The 17,500-nt window shown below is 46.0% G+C and overlaps 1 long non-coding RNA gene across 1 annotated transcript in view; it reads right to left on the bottom strand.

Moving 5' to 3' along the window:
• Positions 1 to 14,663: 14,663 nt before the first annotated feature.
• Positions 14,664 to 17,500, bottom strand: part of LOC310777172 — a 4,521-nt gene continuing 1,684 nt past the window's right edge. The window contains exon 3 of the long non-coding RNA XR_014552733.1: positions 14,664 to 14,783. This is a non-coding gene — a long non-coding RNA (uncharacterized lncRNA). The remainder of the gene's footprint in view (positions 14,784 to 17,500) is intronic.

Below are 17,500 nucleotides of genomic sequence, written 5' to 3'. Positions count from 1 at the left end.
ATGATAGAGCAGGGCTAATCTGCTGTGTAGGGGCTGTTCACACAGTGTGGTAATGATAGAGCAGGGCTAATCTGCTGTGTAGGGGCTGTTCACACAGTGTGGTAATGATAGAGCAGGGCTAATCTGCTGTGTAGGGGCTGTTCACACAGTGTGGTAATGATAGAGCAGGGCTAATCTGCTGTGTAGGGGCTGTTCACACAGTGTGGTAATGATAGAGCAGGGTTAATCTGCTGTGTAGGGGCTGTTCACACACTGTGGTAATGATAGAGCAGGGTTAATCTGCTGTGTAGGGGCTGTTCACACACTGTGGTAATGATAGAGCAGGGTTAATCTGATGTGTAGGGGCTGTTCACACACTGTGGTAATGATAGAGCAGGGCTAATCTGCTGTGTAGGGGCTGTTCACACACTGTGGTAATGATAGAGCAGGGCTAATCTGATGTGTAGGGGCTGTTCACACAGTGTGGTAATGATAGAGCAGGGCTAATCTGCTGTGTAGGGACTGTTCACACAGTGTGGTAATGATAGAGCAGGGTTAATCTGCTGTGTAGGGGCTGTTCACACAGTGTGGTAATGATAGAGCAGGGCTAATCTGCTGTGTAGGGGCTGTTCACACAGTGTGGTAATGATAGAGCAGGGTTAATCTGCTGTGTAGGGGCTGTTCACACAGTGTGGTAATGATAGAGCAGAGGGTAATCTGCTGTGTAGGGGCTGTTCACACAGTGTGGTAATGATAGAGCAGGGCTAATCTGATGTGTAGGGGCTGTTCACACACTGTGGTAATGATAGAGCAGGGCTAATCTGCTGTGTAGGGGCTGTTCACACACTGTGGTAATGATAGAGCAGAGGTAATCTGCTGTGTAGGGGCTGTTCACACAGTGTGGTAATGATAGAGCAGAGGTAATCTGCTGTGTAGGGGCTGTTCACACAGTGTGGTAATGATAGAGCAGGGCTAATCTGCTGTGTAGGGGCTGTTCACACAGTGTGCTAATGATAGCACACGCTCCGGACATGGCTAACGCTAGCCATCTCCCTCCCGAATCGGGTAAGATCGATCCAATTCTTACTATCCACTCTCTCTTAGATATGATTAATCTATTAGAAAACCGTGTTTCCCAACTAGAGAACGATAAACGCCAGTCACCCAATGATAGTCTTGTTACACTTAACCAGACTGGCTTCCCTGATCATTTACAATGTACCTCAGTAGCTGATGTGTATTGTGAACTAAGCGAGGATGCTAGCTGCGGTCCAGCTGGTACCCCCGTTAATGCTACTCCGCAGCACGAGCAGAACAACCCGGCCAATGTCTCGTTGGCCCCACAGTCTGTGGATGATGGGTTTACAGTTGTCTCACACTGCCGTGGCGCTAAACGTGCACAGCCCGCCGCTGTGCAGCCCGCTTCCCAACAAACCACTTCGATTGAGATTCGGAATAGATTCATGCCGCTTGCTAACTCTTCTGTTCAGCATGCTGCGTCGTCCGCTCCGCCCGACAATATTAAACCCTCTATTCTATTGATTGGAGACTCTATAACCCGCAATATCAAGCTTAACACACCAGCCGAGATAGTTTGTCTGCCCGGGGCCAGAGTACCCGACATTGAAGCTACTCTTAGGGTGCTAACAAACAGCCATAGACAGACAATTACCCAGGCTACCCATGACAACATCATACTACATGTTGGCACCAACAATGCTAGGTTTAAACAATCGGAGATCACAAAGCACAGCATAACTAGGACCTGTGCTTTTGCTAGCAAGATGAGTCGGCATCCATTAATTGTCTCTGGTCCCCTCCCTGTCACACTTAACTCTGACATTTTTAGCAGGCTGTTTTGGCTCAACAACTGGCTGGCCAAACACTGTGCTGATAAGGGCTACCTATTCTCAGATAACTGGCCCTCCTTTAGAGGCATGACTGGCATGCTTAAGATGGATGGCATCCACCCTACCCCATTGGGCGCCAGCACTCTATCAAAAAACCTAGATAGTTGCCTACGGCAAACCCAGACTGTTATCCTTGATTGACAGTTTCACCCACAACATGCAGGGCCACAGGCTACTAGACAGCCTGTTAGTTCTACTTGTGCGGTTATGGAGTCTGCTAGTTTAATTAACTTAGTCTATCCAATACAGACTGTGCTCCGTCCGCGCCGCACTACTACTAGTAACCGACCCATAAACGCTCTGCAATATCCTAACCCAAACCTTATTGTTATTAATCCAACTGTTACCACCGCCGCTCCGTCTCCGTATTATACCACGATCTCTCAAATTAACACAGTTTCTCTTCGTCGCTCCGTCCCCTCACGCCGCTCTCGTCCACCCCCCAAAACGTTAAACACCAACCTCATTGAGATTAAATCTACTCCTGGTATCGAATGCTCTAAATTAACTAACACTGATGATAAATCTATTCAATTTGGATTCATTAATATCAGATCAATCACCAATAAAGCCCTCCTGGTCAATGACTTAATCATTGAACATAATATTGACGTTATGGGATTATGCGAAACCTGGCTAAAACCGGACGTTGTTCTTCCACTCATTGAAGCCTCCCCCCCTAACTTTGACAATTTGCATGTTGCCAGAATGTCAAGAAATGGTGGGGGCGTTGGCCTAATTTATAACTCAAATCTAGGTCTTTTACAGGATCAAAAGTATAAGCTCCTATCTTGTGAGATACTTACTATGAGACACTCTAATATAGCTGGCCTCGGAGCCTTCTACCTAGTTATGCTCTACCGCCCACCTGGGCCCTATTCATCTTTTCTTGATGAATTTTCTAATTTTCTCTCTGACCTCGTAACCCGCACGGATAATATCCTTATCATTGGCGATTTCAATATTCATGTTAACCGTAAAGCTGACCCACTCTGCAAAGCCTTTTTATCTTTAGTCGACACCCTTGGCTTTGCTCAGCTGGTTCATGAACAAACGCACTCTAACGGCAACACGCTTGATCTCGTCCTCGCTCGTGGGATTAACGTCTCAGATCTGTCAGTCATGATATACCCTCCAGCACTGTCAGATCATTATCTCATTAAATTTAAAATAGACCTGCCCCTCCGGCAATCAAACCTAGCCGATACCTACACCGCCCGGCGTATCGATAGTTCTACTCCCACTGAACTCGCTGATTTGTTATCGGGGCCGCTTTCCTCTCTCCCAGAGCGGATCGACTCCATTAATGAATTCACAAATCAATTTAATTCAATCTTACTCGCCTCGCTGGATTCTATCGCACCTCTACGTACTAAAATCCGTCACCCTAAAAAACCCTCGCCCTGGTATACTGACGATACACGCGCACAAAAATTAATATGCAGAAAACTAGAACGTAAATGGCGATCATCCAAGCTTGAAGTCTTTCGACTAGCTTGGAGTGATAGCCTACTAAAATACAAATGCATGCTCTCCGCTGCAAGAGCCTCCTACCTATCAGATCTTATTAACACTAATAAAAATAATCCTAAATTTCTATTTGACACGGTCGCAAATCTTACTCGCAAACCCTCCCCCAATACAAACTCTCCATTTACAGCTAATGACTTCCTTGACTTCTTTAACCGTAAAATTATCTGTATTAGAGATGAAATTAGCAACTCTCTATTACTCACAAAGGGTGCTAACCCCTCTCCTAGCCCTGTCCTTAGAACCTTAGACGAGAGTACTATACTCTCGAATTTTGAGACTATCTCTCTAAATGCACTTTCAAAAATTGTACTTTCATCTAAATCCACAACCTGTTTATTCGACCCTCTCCCTGCAAAGTTGATTAAGGAACTCCTTCCAATACTAGGCCCCCCCTTACTTAACATTATCAATAGCTCCCTCTCCTCTGGCATTGTCCCTACCTCCTTCAAATCTGCTGTAATCAAACCCCTACTTAAAAAGCCAAACCTTGATTCTGAGGTTCTTAACAACTTCAGGCCAATCTCAAATCTCCCCTTCCTCTCTAAAGTTCTTGAAAAAGTAGTCTCGACACAATTAGCTGACTACCTCTCACATAATAAACTTCTCGATCCCTTTCAATCTGGTTTTAGATCACTCCATAGTACTGAAACTGCTCTTACAAAAGTAACCAATGACCTTCTCCTTGCGTCCGACTCTAATTTCTCCTCTCTTCTCATTTTATTAGATTTAAGCGCAGCCTTCGATACAATCGATCATAAGATCCTCCTAGACCGCTTATCTAACTACGTAGGTATCCGGGGCACTGCCCTATCCTGGCTAAAGTCATATTTGTCTGATAGGACACACTGTGTCTCATATAAAAATATCATGTCCACTTTCTCCTCAGTGAAGTTTGGTGTACCGCAGGGATCAGTCCTGGGTCCCTTACTCTTTGGAGTTTACTTACTGCCTCTTGGCGAAATCTTCCGTAGATATGGCATTAACTTTCACTGTTATGCCGATGATACCCAAATTTATATACCAATTAGACCAGACGATCGCTCTAAACTCGCTAATCTTGAATCCTGCTTAATCGCTGTTACAGACTGGATGTCAAATAATTTCTTACGACTAAACGCCAACAAAACTGAACTACTAGTTGTTGGCCCAAAAACCCAACTTCCATTTCTCACTGATCTTAGTCTGAACATTGAGAACTGCGTAATTACTCCAAACTCAAAGGTGAAAAACCTAGGTGTTACCTTTGATCCTACTCTGTCATTCGATGCTCACATTAAGGATATCACTAAAATAGCTTTCTTTCATCTCCGCAATATTTCAAAGATCCGTCCCTTGCTAAATGCAACGGATGCCGAAACCTTAATACACGCCTTTGTTTCATCTAGACTCGACTACTGTAACGTCTTATTCTCTGGCCTTCCACTCTGTAGCACAAATAAATTACAACTCGTGCAAAACGCCGCTGCTAGAATTCTAACTAGAACTAAGAAGTTTGATCATATAACTCCGGTCTTAATCTCCCTCCACTGGCTCCCAATTCAGGCCAGATCAGACTTTAAGGTGCTTCTGTTAACCTATAAATCTTTGCATGGGCTCGCACCTCCGTACTTATCTGAGCTAATTATTCCCTATGTTCCCACGCGTACTCTCCGCTCACAGGACGGTAATTATCTTACCGTCCCTAAAATTAAGAAAAAATCAGCAGGTAGCAGAGCATTTTCTTACCGTGCTCCACATCTCTGGAACCAGCTTCCTCTGTCAGTTAGGGAAGCTGGCTCCATTGAAATCTTCAAAACTAGACTCAAAACCCATTTATTCTCCCAATCATTTGGTTGTGCCTGATAGTTGTGTTTGATGATGTCATTCTCCAGAAATATTTATTAGCTCTTGAGTACATACAATCCTGAATTGCTGAGCGGGCTGTCTCAAGCCAGCAATATCATTATAAACTTATACTTGACCTAATTTAATAATATGGCATCAGTCGACCCAGTAGCTTAGATACAAAATCTAATAGCTGGTGAATAAACCTAGTCCTGAATTGCTGAGCGGGCAATCACAAGCCAGCAGTATCAGTATAAACTTAGACTTGACCTAATTTAGTTTTGTTTGTTGTAGGTCATGATTAACGGTCCGCATCAACAGGGCTGAATCATTGACAGTGGTGTTAGGTGGTACTTAGACCTGAATTAGCAGTATAGTATTAGTCATCCTAAAAAATAAAAAAATAAATATTTTTCCTAATAAATTTTGTTGTAGGTCATGATTTACGGTCCGCATCAACAGGGCTGAATCATTGACAGTGGTGTTAGGTGGTACTTAGACCTGAATTAGCAGTATAGTATTAGTCATCATAAAAAATTAAAAAAATAAATAAAAAAATCCTAATAAATTTTGTTGTAGGTCATGATTTACGGTCCGCATCAACAGGGCTGAATCATTGACAGTGGTGTTAGGTGGTACTTAGACCTGAATTAGCAGTATAGTATTAGTCATCCTAAAAAATAAAAATAAAAATCCTAATAAATTTTGTTTTGACCTAATTTTATTGTTGTCTATAGAGTTAGTTCCACCTCTGCGCAGATTCCCCCGCTCTCTTCTCTCTCTCCCCCTCAGGTGTCCTTCACTGGCCTGACGTACACCCCCGCCGCTGCAGCCCTAGGTCCGGCCGTCATCGCCCTAGCCACCTGCCGCTACTCCTTCTACTGTCTGACACCCCGGGCTCTTCACCACCACCGACCCCTATCCTCATCATCCTGGTCACCTGCCTGCCTAAGGGAAGGGGGGGGCGCCCCCCCAGCCCCCCCCCCGCCGCCTCATCATCACCTCCAACTCCTATCCTCCCCTCCTCTTAATCATCACCTCCGACTCCTATCCTCCCCTCCCCTCCTCTTAATCCATGTCACCAACGCGGACTCATGGATTCCTCAGATCATCCTCATGGAACTCCCAATCTTGTTACCCTTTTTGTCACCTAGTTAATTAACTAGTATTCTCTAAACCTACGAACACTTAAAGACTGCATTTTCTATTTCTTTTTGGACTCTACTTTTTAGATTTTCAACTCCCTTCCCTGATCTTAGGATAATTTAAAAATTACATTTTTATATCCCTTCTGTTGGACTCTTTTTACATTTTCAATTTTCTGTTCTCTTGTACATTTTATTTCCATATTAAACCATTCACAGAGTTTCATTATCGGAAACTCTGTGCATGGTTTAGCCCGGCATCTCTCGGCCTGTCTCGGAGGGGAGTCCCCAGACGGGGGTCCGCTGCTGTGGCCTGGTGGGTGGGCCCGTCCCCCGCGTGGCCTGCTCTCACGCTCTCAGTCACTATGCTGGTGGCTGGGGGCTGGGGGGGCGGGTCGCGTGGGGGCTGGGTCCGCCTGGGCCGCAGCAATTGGCCCCTAGCACAACGACCTCACAAGGTTCCTCCTCAGCCAAGTCACTGGGGCAATCCATGCGGCGATCCATATGGTGGAAAGGTTTTCTTGCGTTCACTGGGGGTGAGGGGGTGCCGCTGTGTCCCGGCCTGGCCTTCCCTCCCACGCCATATGTGGGCGGGGGCCGGGTCGGGGGGCATCGGTGCTCTTCATCACTGGTCGAGGGCTGCCGGTTGGTTTAGAACAGCTTAGGTAGGCGATAGATTAGCTACAGCCTAAGGCTGACCTGTTAGTGTTCAGGCTAAAATCAGACTAGAGCAGGGTAGGATAGGCCAGATTAGGCTGTAGATTAGCTAGATACTATGTCCCAGTTAGCTCTGGTTAATGCTTAGAGTAGTCAGTTGTCTGATCTTCTCCCCCCCCCCTCTCTTTCCCCCTTTCCCCGCTTCTTCCCTTCTTCCCCCTTCTTGTCCTCCTCTCTTTCCATGCTCTTTCCTCCCCCACATCCCACCGCCCCCCCCTCCCTTCTCCTGCTCTCTCCTCATTCTCCCCCCCTCTGCTCCTTCCTCTTCCTCCTCTTCTCCCCTATTTTCCTGAATCCCTGCCACTTCCTGCTCTCCCTTCTCTCACATTCCCCCTGCTCTCCTTCCCCTGCACCCTCCCACCCCTCCTTCTCTGCCTCTCTGTCCTCCCCCCTCTCTCACATTCCCCCTGCTCTCCTCCCCCTGCACCCTCCCACCTCTCCTTCTCTGTCCTCTCCTCCTCCACATTTCCCATTTTCCCCCCACCCTCGCCCTAATCCGGGCCCGTATCCTACTCCCTCCCTCCACCCTAGACCCTACCTCTACTCTCTGTCCTCCCCCCTCTCTCACACTCCCCCTGCTCTTCTTCCCCTGCTCTCCTTCCCCTGCACCTCTACTCTCTGTCCTCCCCCCTCTCTCACATTCCCCCTGCTCTCCTTCCCCTGCACCCTCCCACCTCTCCTTCTCTGTTCTTTCCTCCTCCACATTTCCCATTTTCTCCCCACCCTCGCCCTAATCCGGGCCCGTATCCTACCCCCTCCCTCCACCCTAGACCCTACCTCTACTCTACCTCCCCTGTACCCCCACATTCCCACTGCTCTCCTTCCCCTGCGCCCCCCCACCTCTCCTTCTCTGTTCTCTCCTCCTCTCTGCCCTCTCCTCCCTCTCACATTCCCCCTGCTCTCCCTCCCCTGCACCCTCTCCTTCTCTGTTCTCTCCTCCTCCACATTTCCCATTTCTCCCCACCCTCGCCCTAATCCGGGCCCGTATCCTACTCCCTCCCCTCCCTCAACCCTAGACCCTATCCCTACCCTGGTTCTCCCTCCCCTGCACCCTCATCTCTCCTCCCCTGTTCTCTCCTCCTCCACATTTCCTATTTTCTCCCCACCTCCCCCCTCTCCTCCCTCCCTCCCTCCACCCTAGACCCTACCTCTACTCTACCTCCCCTGTACCCTTCCACCTCTCCTTCTCTGTTCTCTCCTCCTCTCTGTCCTCTCCCCTCTCTCACATTCCCACTGCTCTCCTTCCCCTGCGCCCTCCCACCTCCCCACATTTCCTATTTTCTCCCCACCTCCCCCCTCCCTCTCCCTCCCTCCTCCACTCTCCTGTTTTCTTCAAATGTTCAAATGTTATCTTTATTCTGTATATTCTTGTTATTGTGTGTTAGCTAGAATCAGCTAGACATACTTTCTGTGAAGCCCTCTGAGACATGCTTGTGAATTAGGGCTATATAAATAAACTTGACTTGACTTGATAGAGCAGGGCTAATCTGCTGTGTAGGGGCTGTTCACACACTGTGGTAATGATAGAGCAGGGCTAATCTGCTGTGTAGGGGCTGTTCACACACTGTGGTAATGATAGAGCAGGGCTAATCTGCTGTGTAGGGGCTGTTCACACACTGTGGTAATGATAGAGCAGGGCTAATCTGCTGTGTAGGGGCTGTTCACACAGTGTGGTAATGATAGAGCAGGGCTAATCTGCTGTGTAGGGGCTGTTCACACAGTGTGGTAATGATAGAGCAGGGCTAATCTGCTGTGTAGGGGCTGTTCACACAGTGTGGTAATGATAGAGCAGGGCTAATCTGCTGTGTAGGGGCTGTTCACACAGTGTGGTAATGATAGAGCAGGGCTAATCTGCTGTGTAGGGGCTGTTCACACAGTGTGGTAATGATAGAGCAGGGCTAATCTGCTGTGTAGGGGCTGTTCACACAGTGTGGTAATGATAGAGCAGGGCTAATCTGCTGTGTAGGGGCTGTTCACACAGTGTGGTAATGATAGAGCAGGGCTAATCTGCTGTGTAGGGGCTGTTCACACAGTGTGGTAATGATAGAGCAGGGCTAATCTGCTGTGTAGGGGCTGTTCACACACTGTGGTAATGATAGAGCAGAGGTAATCTGATGTGTAGGGGCTGTTCACACAGTGTGGTAATGATAGAGCAGGGCTAATCTGCTGTGTAGGGGCTGTTCACACAGTGTGGTAATGATAGAGCAGGGCTAATCTGCTGTGTAGGGGCTGTTCACACAGTGTGGTAATGATAGAGCAGGGCTAATCTGCTGTGTAGGGGCTGTTCACAAAGTGTGGTAATGATAGAGCAGGGCTAATCTGCTGTGTAGGGGCTGTTCACAAAGTGTGGTAATGATAGAGCAGGGCTAATCTGCTGTGTAGGGGCTGTTCACACACTGTGGTAATGATAGAGCAGGGCTAATCTGCTGTGTAGGGGCTGTTCACACAGTGTGGTAATGATAGAGCAGGGCTAATCTGATGTGTAGGGGCTGTTCACACAGTGTGGTAATGATAGAGCAGGGCTAATCTGCTGTGTAGGGGCTGTTCACACACTGTGGTAATGATAGAGCAGGGCTAATCTGCTGTGTAGGGGCTGTTCACACAGTGTGGTAATGATAGAGCAGGGCTAATCTGCTGTGTAGGGGCTGTTCACACAGTGTGGTAATGATAGAGCAGGGCTAATCTGCTGTGTAGGGGCTGTTCACACAGTGTGGTAATGATAGAGCAGGGCTAATCTGCTGTGTAGGGGCTGTTCACACACTGTGGTAATGATAGAGCAGGGCTAATCTGCTGTGTAGGGGCTGTTCACACAGTGTGGTAATGATAGAGCAGGGCTAATCTGCTGTGTAGGGGCTGTTCACACAGTGTGGTAATGATAGAGCAGGGCTAATCTGCTGTGTAGGGGCTGTTCACACAGTGTGGTAATGATAGAGCAGGGCTAATCTGCTGTGTAGGGGCTGTTCACAAAGTGTGGTAATGATAGAGCAGGGCTAATCTGCTGTGTAGGGGCTGTTCACACAGTGTGGTAATGATAGAGCAGGGCTAATCTGCTGTGTAGGGGCTGTTCACACACTGTGGTAATGATAGAGCAGGGCTAATCTGCTGTGTAGGGGCTGTTCACACAGTGTGGTAATGATAGAGCAGGGCTAATCTGCTGTGTAGGGGCTGTTCACACAGTGTGGTAATGATAGAGCAGGGCTAATCTGCTGTGTAGGGGCTGTTCACACAGTGTGGTAATGATAGAGCAGGGCTAATCTGCTGTGTAGGGGCTGTTCACAAAGTGTGGTAATGATAGAGCAGGGCTAATCTGCTGTGTAGGGGCTGTTCACACAGTGTGGTAATGATAGAGCAGGGCTAATCTGCTGTGTAGGGGCTGTTCACACACTGTGGTAATGATAGAGCAGGGCTAATCTGCTGTGTAGGGGCTGTTCACACAGTGTGGTAATGATAGAGCAGGGCTAATCTGCTGTGTAGGGGCTGTTCACACACTGTGGTAATGATAGAGCAGGGCTAATCTGCTGTGTAGGGGCTGTTCACACAGTGTGGTAATGATAGAGCAGGGCTAATCTGCTGTGTAGGGGCTGTTCACACAGTGTGGTAATGATAGAGCAGGGCTAATCTGCTGTATCACACAGTGTTATTGCATTGAGAAAGCGCTGCCTGGAGCCCTTTTTGTGAGGACAAACAAGCGGATGGACCGTGATGAGGTGATCTGACGTTAGCTTAGCAAATGTTAGCCTAACGTTACCTCAGTCACTCTGTGAATCAGCTGGTTAGCACTTTGTTCGAGTGTTGTGGAACAAGCAAAGGCTTACCAGATATTTCAAATACATGTGGGTATAATCCATATACTGCTTTATGATCACTGTTCCAGTCATGTAAATCCACTGATCACAATGTCCTGTGTTCTGCCAAAAAGTGATGTTCTGCCAAAAAAGTGATTCTTTCTCTCAATATTTATTGTGACTAACGTTACGGGAAACAACAGTGGAGTCAAGTACTAAACTAGTGCAAAGTTTTGAATGAGTTTTATCGGGCCTGCATTCTGGAGAAGCTGTCTGTCTGTCTGTCTGTCTGTCTGCCTGTCTGTCTGTCTGTCTGTCTGCCTGCCTGTCTGTCTGCCTGTCTGTCTGTCTGCATGTCTGATTTGCACATTTTCCCCCTGCATTGTTAAAGTGCAAGTACCCGAAGGGTAGAAACGTTACTCGAGTAGTAAAGTTATGAACGAGTACTCGAGTACCCTTGCCCATCCATAATCACACCTTCTGGGAAAACAACAAGAGGACAGGATGGAAGAGTGAGAGGACAGACATGATCGATGTTTAGCTAGTGAGGGCATCATCTGAAGAACAACCTCTTCAGCTGTTGATGAAGAACAGTTCTGGAGTCACAGATTCGTCTTTACAGGGCTTTTCCTGGATCAGAATTGGCCTGATTGGTCCGTAAAGACTGAACTTATGGAGCAATGTGCTTTTAAAGCACCCCAAGTTTCAGTTTCGGCGATTTCAATGCAAAAATGTGAGACTTTAACTTTGAAATTCTCTAAAATGCCTGATTTTGAGTTAGTATGCAGTCACGGTTGTCCTGAACTCAAATAAATCAGTTATTGCTCTCACAACCCAAAATCAAAGAATAAAGTCACGTCCCCTAGAACCGCCAAACATTCCTCTATCCTGGGTGAACCCCGGGCACTTCACTGCAGCTGCCCACCGCTCCTGGCCAGCCCATGAAGGAGGACGAGCCAGGATGGGGAAAATGGGACACATTTCAGGGCCTCTAAGCATGAGTGTGTGTCACAAATAAAGACGGGGTTTGTGCGTCCTGTACCTTTACCTTTTTAAAGAGAATGAGTTTCAACTGGTCTTAGATATCCTTCAAGGCCATGGCAGACTCTACTGACACAAAGACCAGAGACAACACACTGTTTACTGAACATTGAGTTCAGGCAACACATCACTGAAGGGCAGGATATGTTGTGTCTTTGTTTAGAAGATCAACAGACTTTCTGGAATGGAGGCTGACATTTTTTCACTATTGATCCTGGGATTGGGACGGGGGGGGGGATTCAATGCAGGAGCGGGAATCATAACAATACATCCGTTTTTATTGGGCTGGGTGATAATTCTATATTATCGTTGATCATCTTTCAGTGGAATCGTGTCATGATGATATGGTGATTTTGGGATATCGTGACACAATTCTGCCGTCTACATTGATGATAACAAGCTAATTTTACTCACTTTACTTACTTGACAAAATAAAGTACGATTTTTTTTTTATTAATGTTATTTGATCATTTCTATTTTGTTTGAGATCACACCTAACATTACTATTCAGTTGAACTTGATTTAACAAAATGTTGCATAAGTGAGCCATATCGTGATATATATCAGTACCAGAAAAAACAATCTTTGTGATTATCGTGATATTGATTCAGTCATATCTCCCAGCCCTACGTTTTTATATATAAATATGACCAAATGGTGTAAATTAAAACTGCAGTAGAACACAAAGTAATGTAAAAAGCATGGGGAGAACATCAAATCAAAATCATTGTGTTGCCTAAAGACTAAAGACTAAAAAAAAAAAAAAAAAAAAAAATGGGAGTGGGATGGGACTAGTGCTGCACGATTAATCAAATTGCAATCGCAATGTCAGCACGTGTGATTACATAACCGCAAATGGGTGCGATTATTAAAAAAAAAAAAGTCTTGTTTGTGTGTTGTTTGTGTGTGTGCGCCTCATCTAACTAACGTCACAGGCAAATAAACAAACACGTTTCACACTGGACATCAACACTAGCAGTCTTCTAGACACTTAGGTCTTCTAGTTTCATATGATAGCAGAAACCTCCCTCTGGCTTTAAAACGGAGCCGGCTACAGCCTCTGAAAGTACATGTTCAAAATCGCGATACAGTATTCAGGAAATATTGTGATATTGGCTATGAGTGAAAATCAGCCCAAGCCTAGAGGAGTATGGCGCTTAGAAGACCCGGGCCATACCGTCTGACAGGGGGACACTTGGCCGCAGACTGTGGAGGACCGTGCTGAAGTGGATGGTGGCCTCAGTGTCCCCGTCCTCAAGGCTCCCCAGCGGGCTGGGCACCCCGTCCAGCGGGCTGGGCACCCCGTCCAGCGGGCTGGGCACCCCGTCCAGCGGGCTGGGCACCCCGTCCAGCGGGCTGGGCACCCCGTCCAGCGGGCTGGGCACCCCGTCCAGCGGGCTGGGCACCCCGTCCAGCGTCACAATGAATCTGGGGCTGGTGGAGTCCATGGTGTGGCCCTTCTTCTCCTGACTATATAGAGACGGAGAAAACACACAGAAGCTGTGTTTCCATTACAGTTTTTCGCAAAAGAATTGCGATATTTCTACAACTTCGACAATGTACAATTGCGACTTGTAGGCGTTTCCATTGAAGTTGCGTTTGAGTGATTCCCCGTTGCAGCAGCTGCCACAGTGATTACGCACGGGGATCTGCCCCATATCCCGTCCCCTGCATGCTCAAATCCAACCAATGGTCAATGGAAATCCCAACATGAAGTTACAATGCATATAAACGAGCCTGATTATCAATTCAAAAGAAAATGAGTCGCAAAATGTTGCTGGCTGCGTGAATGCAGTCAGCGCGACAGGCAGAGGAAAAAAGGTAGCCTAATAGCCTACAACTGGTCCGATTTAGAGATGGAGGGGGGAAAAGGCTGATTTGGTTCTATAATTGCACCTGAAACGTGTGCAATGTATTAGCCTACTCACAGTCACTGTATTCACTTCAGACAGCACCACCGCACCAGTGTGTGCTTTTCATCCTCTCATCTCGCCGCTGTGCCAAATGCGCGCACACAGGCAGCCTGCTGTCACCATGGACCGATTTCTGCCATTAAACATTATCTAATTTGCCCGGCTACGCTTTTGCATAACACTAGTCTTTCTGCTAGGTAGCGTTGCTTCAAAGTTTTCCACTTGCTGCGGAGGTTTTGACACGGCTATCGAACCTTACTTACCAAACTTATTTTCCAAGGGATAATATGGGTCACATGACGTGCAAATGCGAAAAATGTGTTTCCATTACACTTTTGCGATAAACTGCTATATCGACACGTCTGAAAAACCACCTCATGAGAGCGAAAAAACTTTTTGCGATATTTGGGAGGTTTTTCGAAATTCACGTGTTTCCATTACCCAATTTCTATTGCGATATTTAGATTTTGCGCATTTCTGAGGGTAATGGAAACACGACTACTGAGAGGATTCATGTGACAGGATGAAATCAAATATGTGTCAAATCAGCAAAGACAAAAATAAAAAAAGGCTGAATGCCATAAGCTCAAGCAGTTACAGACGTTACAGAGCTAGTCGATACAAGAGTAACGCTTTAAGCTCTCCTTCCTCCCAACTTAAACAACCAGCACTACCTCATGGTTGTAGTATCCCATTAGGATGATAGGTGGAGGTTCTCTATGAAAGGAGGTATTGTAGCTTATCGGAATAACAATAACGTAAAATGGCCCATATCGGCTTCGTGCATCCCTACCTCTCATTGCTCCGCCTTCTGAATCGCTCTTCCTGTAGCAGGGTCATCAGCCTTTCCAGCATGTGGTCCTGCTCTGCTCGAGCAGCCATTCCTGTACCATTCACTGTACCACACCCACTGTGTGTGTGTGTGTAAACCTGCGCCTGAAACACAAGGCATTATGGACATTATGACATCATAACATTATGCCATCATGACATTACATTATGACATCATAACATCATGACATGACATTATGACATGACATTATGACATCATGACATTACATTATGACATCATGACATTGTGAAATAACATTATGACTGATGACATCACCAGTGCTCGGTTGACATCACTGATGCTTTCATCCAGCATAGGATATTAGCCACGGGCAAGGGGAAAATGCCCGAACTGCCTCTCCAGCAGAACTTCCGCAGCCTAGTTAAAGCCGTCCTTTAATTGGCTGTGGCAATTTGATAAAAAAAAAATCACAACTTGTGCCTATTATATATTATATATATAGCCTGCATGGAGTCTAGTCTACAGGTTTAGGCATATGAATGAATGCCTGTCAAGAATAAAATAATAAATCATGAAGATCAGGGGCGGTTGCATTGGGGCCCGTAAAAGTTCAGGGCCCGCAGGCCACGGCCCCACCTCTTTATCTCACCACTATCACATCATACAAATCTCCAGACTGACTACTGTACATACATGCAGTCACTAAGCTTTCACAGTAAGCCTTGTAGGTAGCCTATATAGTACTCAATGAGCCAATGCATCTGCTCCGTGGTGTCACATACATCACTCATTCACCAAATAAATAACAATACACAATACATATAACATAAAATCATTCTACATAGTATTTTAGATATACCGTCAAGGTGCTGTCATGGAATTTCCAGGTTGCCAGCAATGCCAGGGAAGATGGTAAATTAGTCCACGAGCATAGTAGGCTACTTTAATTCAGAAATAATGTTATAAGACTAAGAAGAATGATCATCTGTTGAATATCAGTTTATTCGCCTCTGGCTGGTTATCTTCTGAGCTTTTGTGCCAGCAGCATTTCTCAGGCTGTGCTGTGAGAAGTGACCTTGACTGTTTCAGTCTTAGGGCTTTCTGTGCTCTCCTATCTGCTTCCTAACAAGAAGGCATTGTCTGGACTTCTATCAACAGTGATCCAAGCTGTGCTCAGCCTCAGACTTGTCCTGAGTACTGAATTGATACAAAAATGTATCCGCTGTTTGAAAGTGAAAGTATGCTCTCTGTTCCCAGTGTGCTGCAGTTTCCAGACGGGAAGCCATCCGTTTCCATAGCGAGATTGAGTCAAACATATATTTGAACTTCCCTTTTCCGCAGGGGTCAGGGGACTCATATTAGGTAGAGGGCCGGATTTGTTCAACTGAGACCTCATGGGGGCCGGATTTCTTTTTTTTACTAAAATCAATTCGACTCATTTACCCATTTACTTCACAAAAGAAATACTGCTCTTTCCATTTCTCTTGAAACTGCCTGCATTCCGTGTCAACCTTTCTCTTTTTCGACAGCATCTTGTTGATTCCTTTGTTTTTTGGTAGGTAGCCGAATGCGCGATTCAATTCCAGCGTGGCATCATGGCGGCTTTATTTACACCTGATAACCTACTGACATACTTCCTTGTAGTGCAGGTTAATTAACTTATGAATGAACTCTTAGCTTGCTTATTAGCCACACATAGTTCATGATAATGGGGTGCGGATTTAATAATAATATATATATAAATATATATATATATATATATTTTAAATATTCCAAAACATCTCGCGGGCCGGATTAAATCTGCCCGCAGGCCGGATCGCCGTATCTCTGACATCCCTTCCTTACAGCCTTGACATGGAACTTCCCTTTTCTTTAAAATTCACCTGATCAATTCTCTAAATTGCAAAGTTCAGTAGACAGTCACATGGTTTTTCTAATTTGACAACCATGACCAAATAAGCTGTGTTTCCTCTTCTTATCATTTGTGTATAATATCAATAATTTCATGCTTGTGGTCAGAGTTCCTCTCTTCATAGAAATATATAGCATCTTTTTGCAATAGCATTAGCCAAATAAAAATAGGAATGGGCAGTAGCCATTTTTTGCATATCAGCTTTAATAAAGATAAAGTAACAGACTACAGTTGGGTCGGATCACGTTCACACCACAAATGAACCACTCCAGAGTTAATTTGACAGCGGACTGAGACCACCCCTCACAGGCGGACCAGAGAGCGGTTATTTGGTCGGCACCAGAGTTCGAGACCAGCGTTTAGACACCAACCCATACCCAAAGGGGAAAGTTCGGATAAACCGGACAGTTTTGGCAGTGGCGAAAAACTTACGCAGAATGGAGGGGTAACTACAGTAGATACAGGAAGGGGGTGTCTCTATCCACCCGATCAGGTGCTCTATCTGTATTAAATGTTTCTGATGTCACTTGAGCAATTGTGATGTCATCAGTGATGTCACTTGAGCAAATGTGATGTCATCAGTGGTGTAATAAATCCTTCCTGGCTGAGGCTATTGTTGTTAATTCAGCTGAGTCTTCAACGTCCTGAGATGAATGAAGGAGTCCGGATACCAGGCTTGGTTGCAACAAGAAAAAGACTTTATTCCAGTGCAACAAGTGGTATTTTACAGATGGCTGCAGTTTCATCTGGAGAAGGAGCAGGGTCCGAATGGTCTCGATATAGTATAACACAGAATATGAAATATACTTCACTATATAAGTGGTGGGAGTATAAGTAGGGAGAAGAGGACAAGGGTGAGTTAAGGTGAAAAGCTAGTTTCTCCACAGTCTCCACTCTCCACCCTATAAACCAAGCGTGCAAGATTTCTAGTGTAGCGTGCACGATTTC

The sequence above is a fragment of the Poromitra crassiceps genome (assembly GCF_964638095.1).
Source record: "Poromitra crassiceps genome assembly, chromosome: 5".
NCBI classification, from domain to species: Eukaryota; Metazoa; Chordata; class Actinopteri; order Beryciformes; family Melamphaidae; genus Poromitra; species Poromitra crassiceps.
The sequence above is the reverse complement of the archived record's forward strand: the minus strand, read 5'-3'. Positions and strand labels throughout refer to the sequence as shown.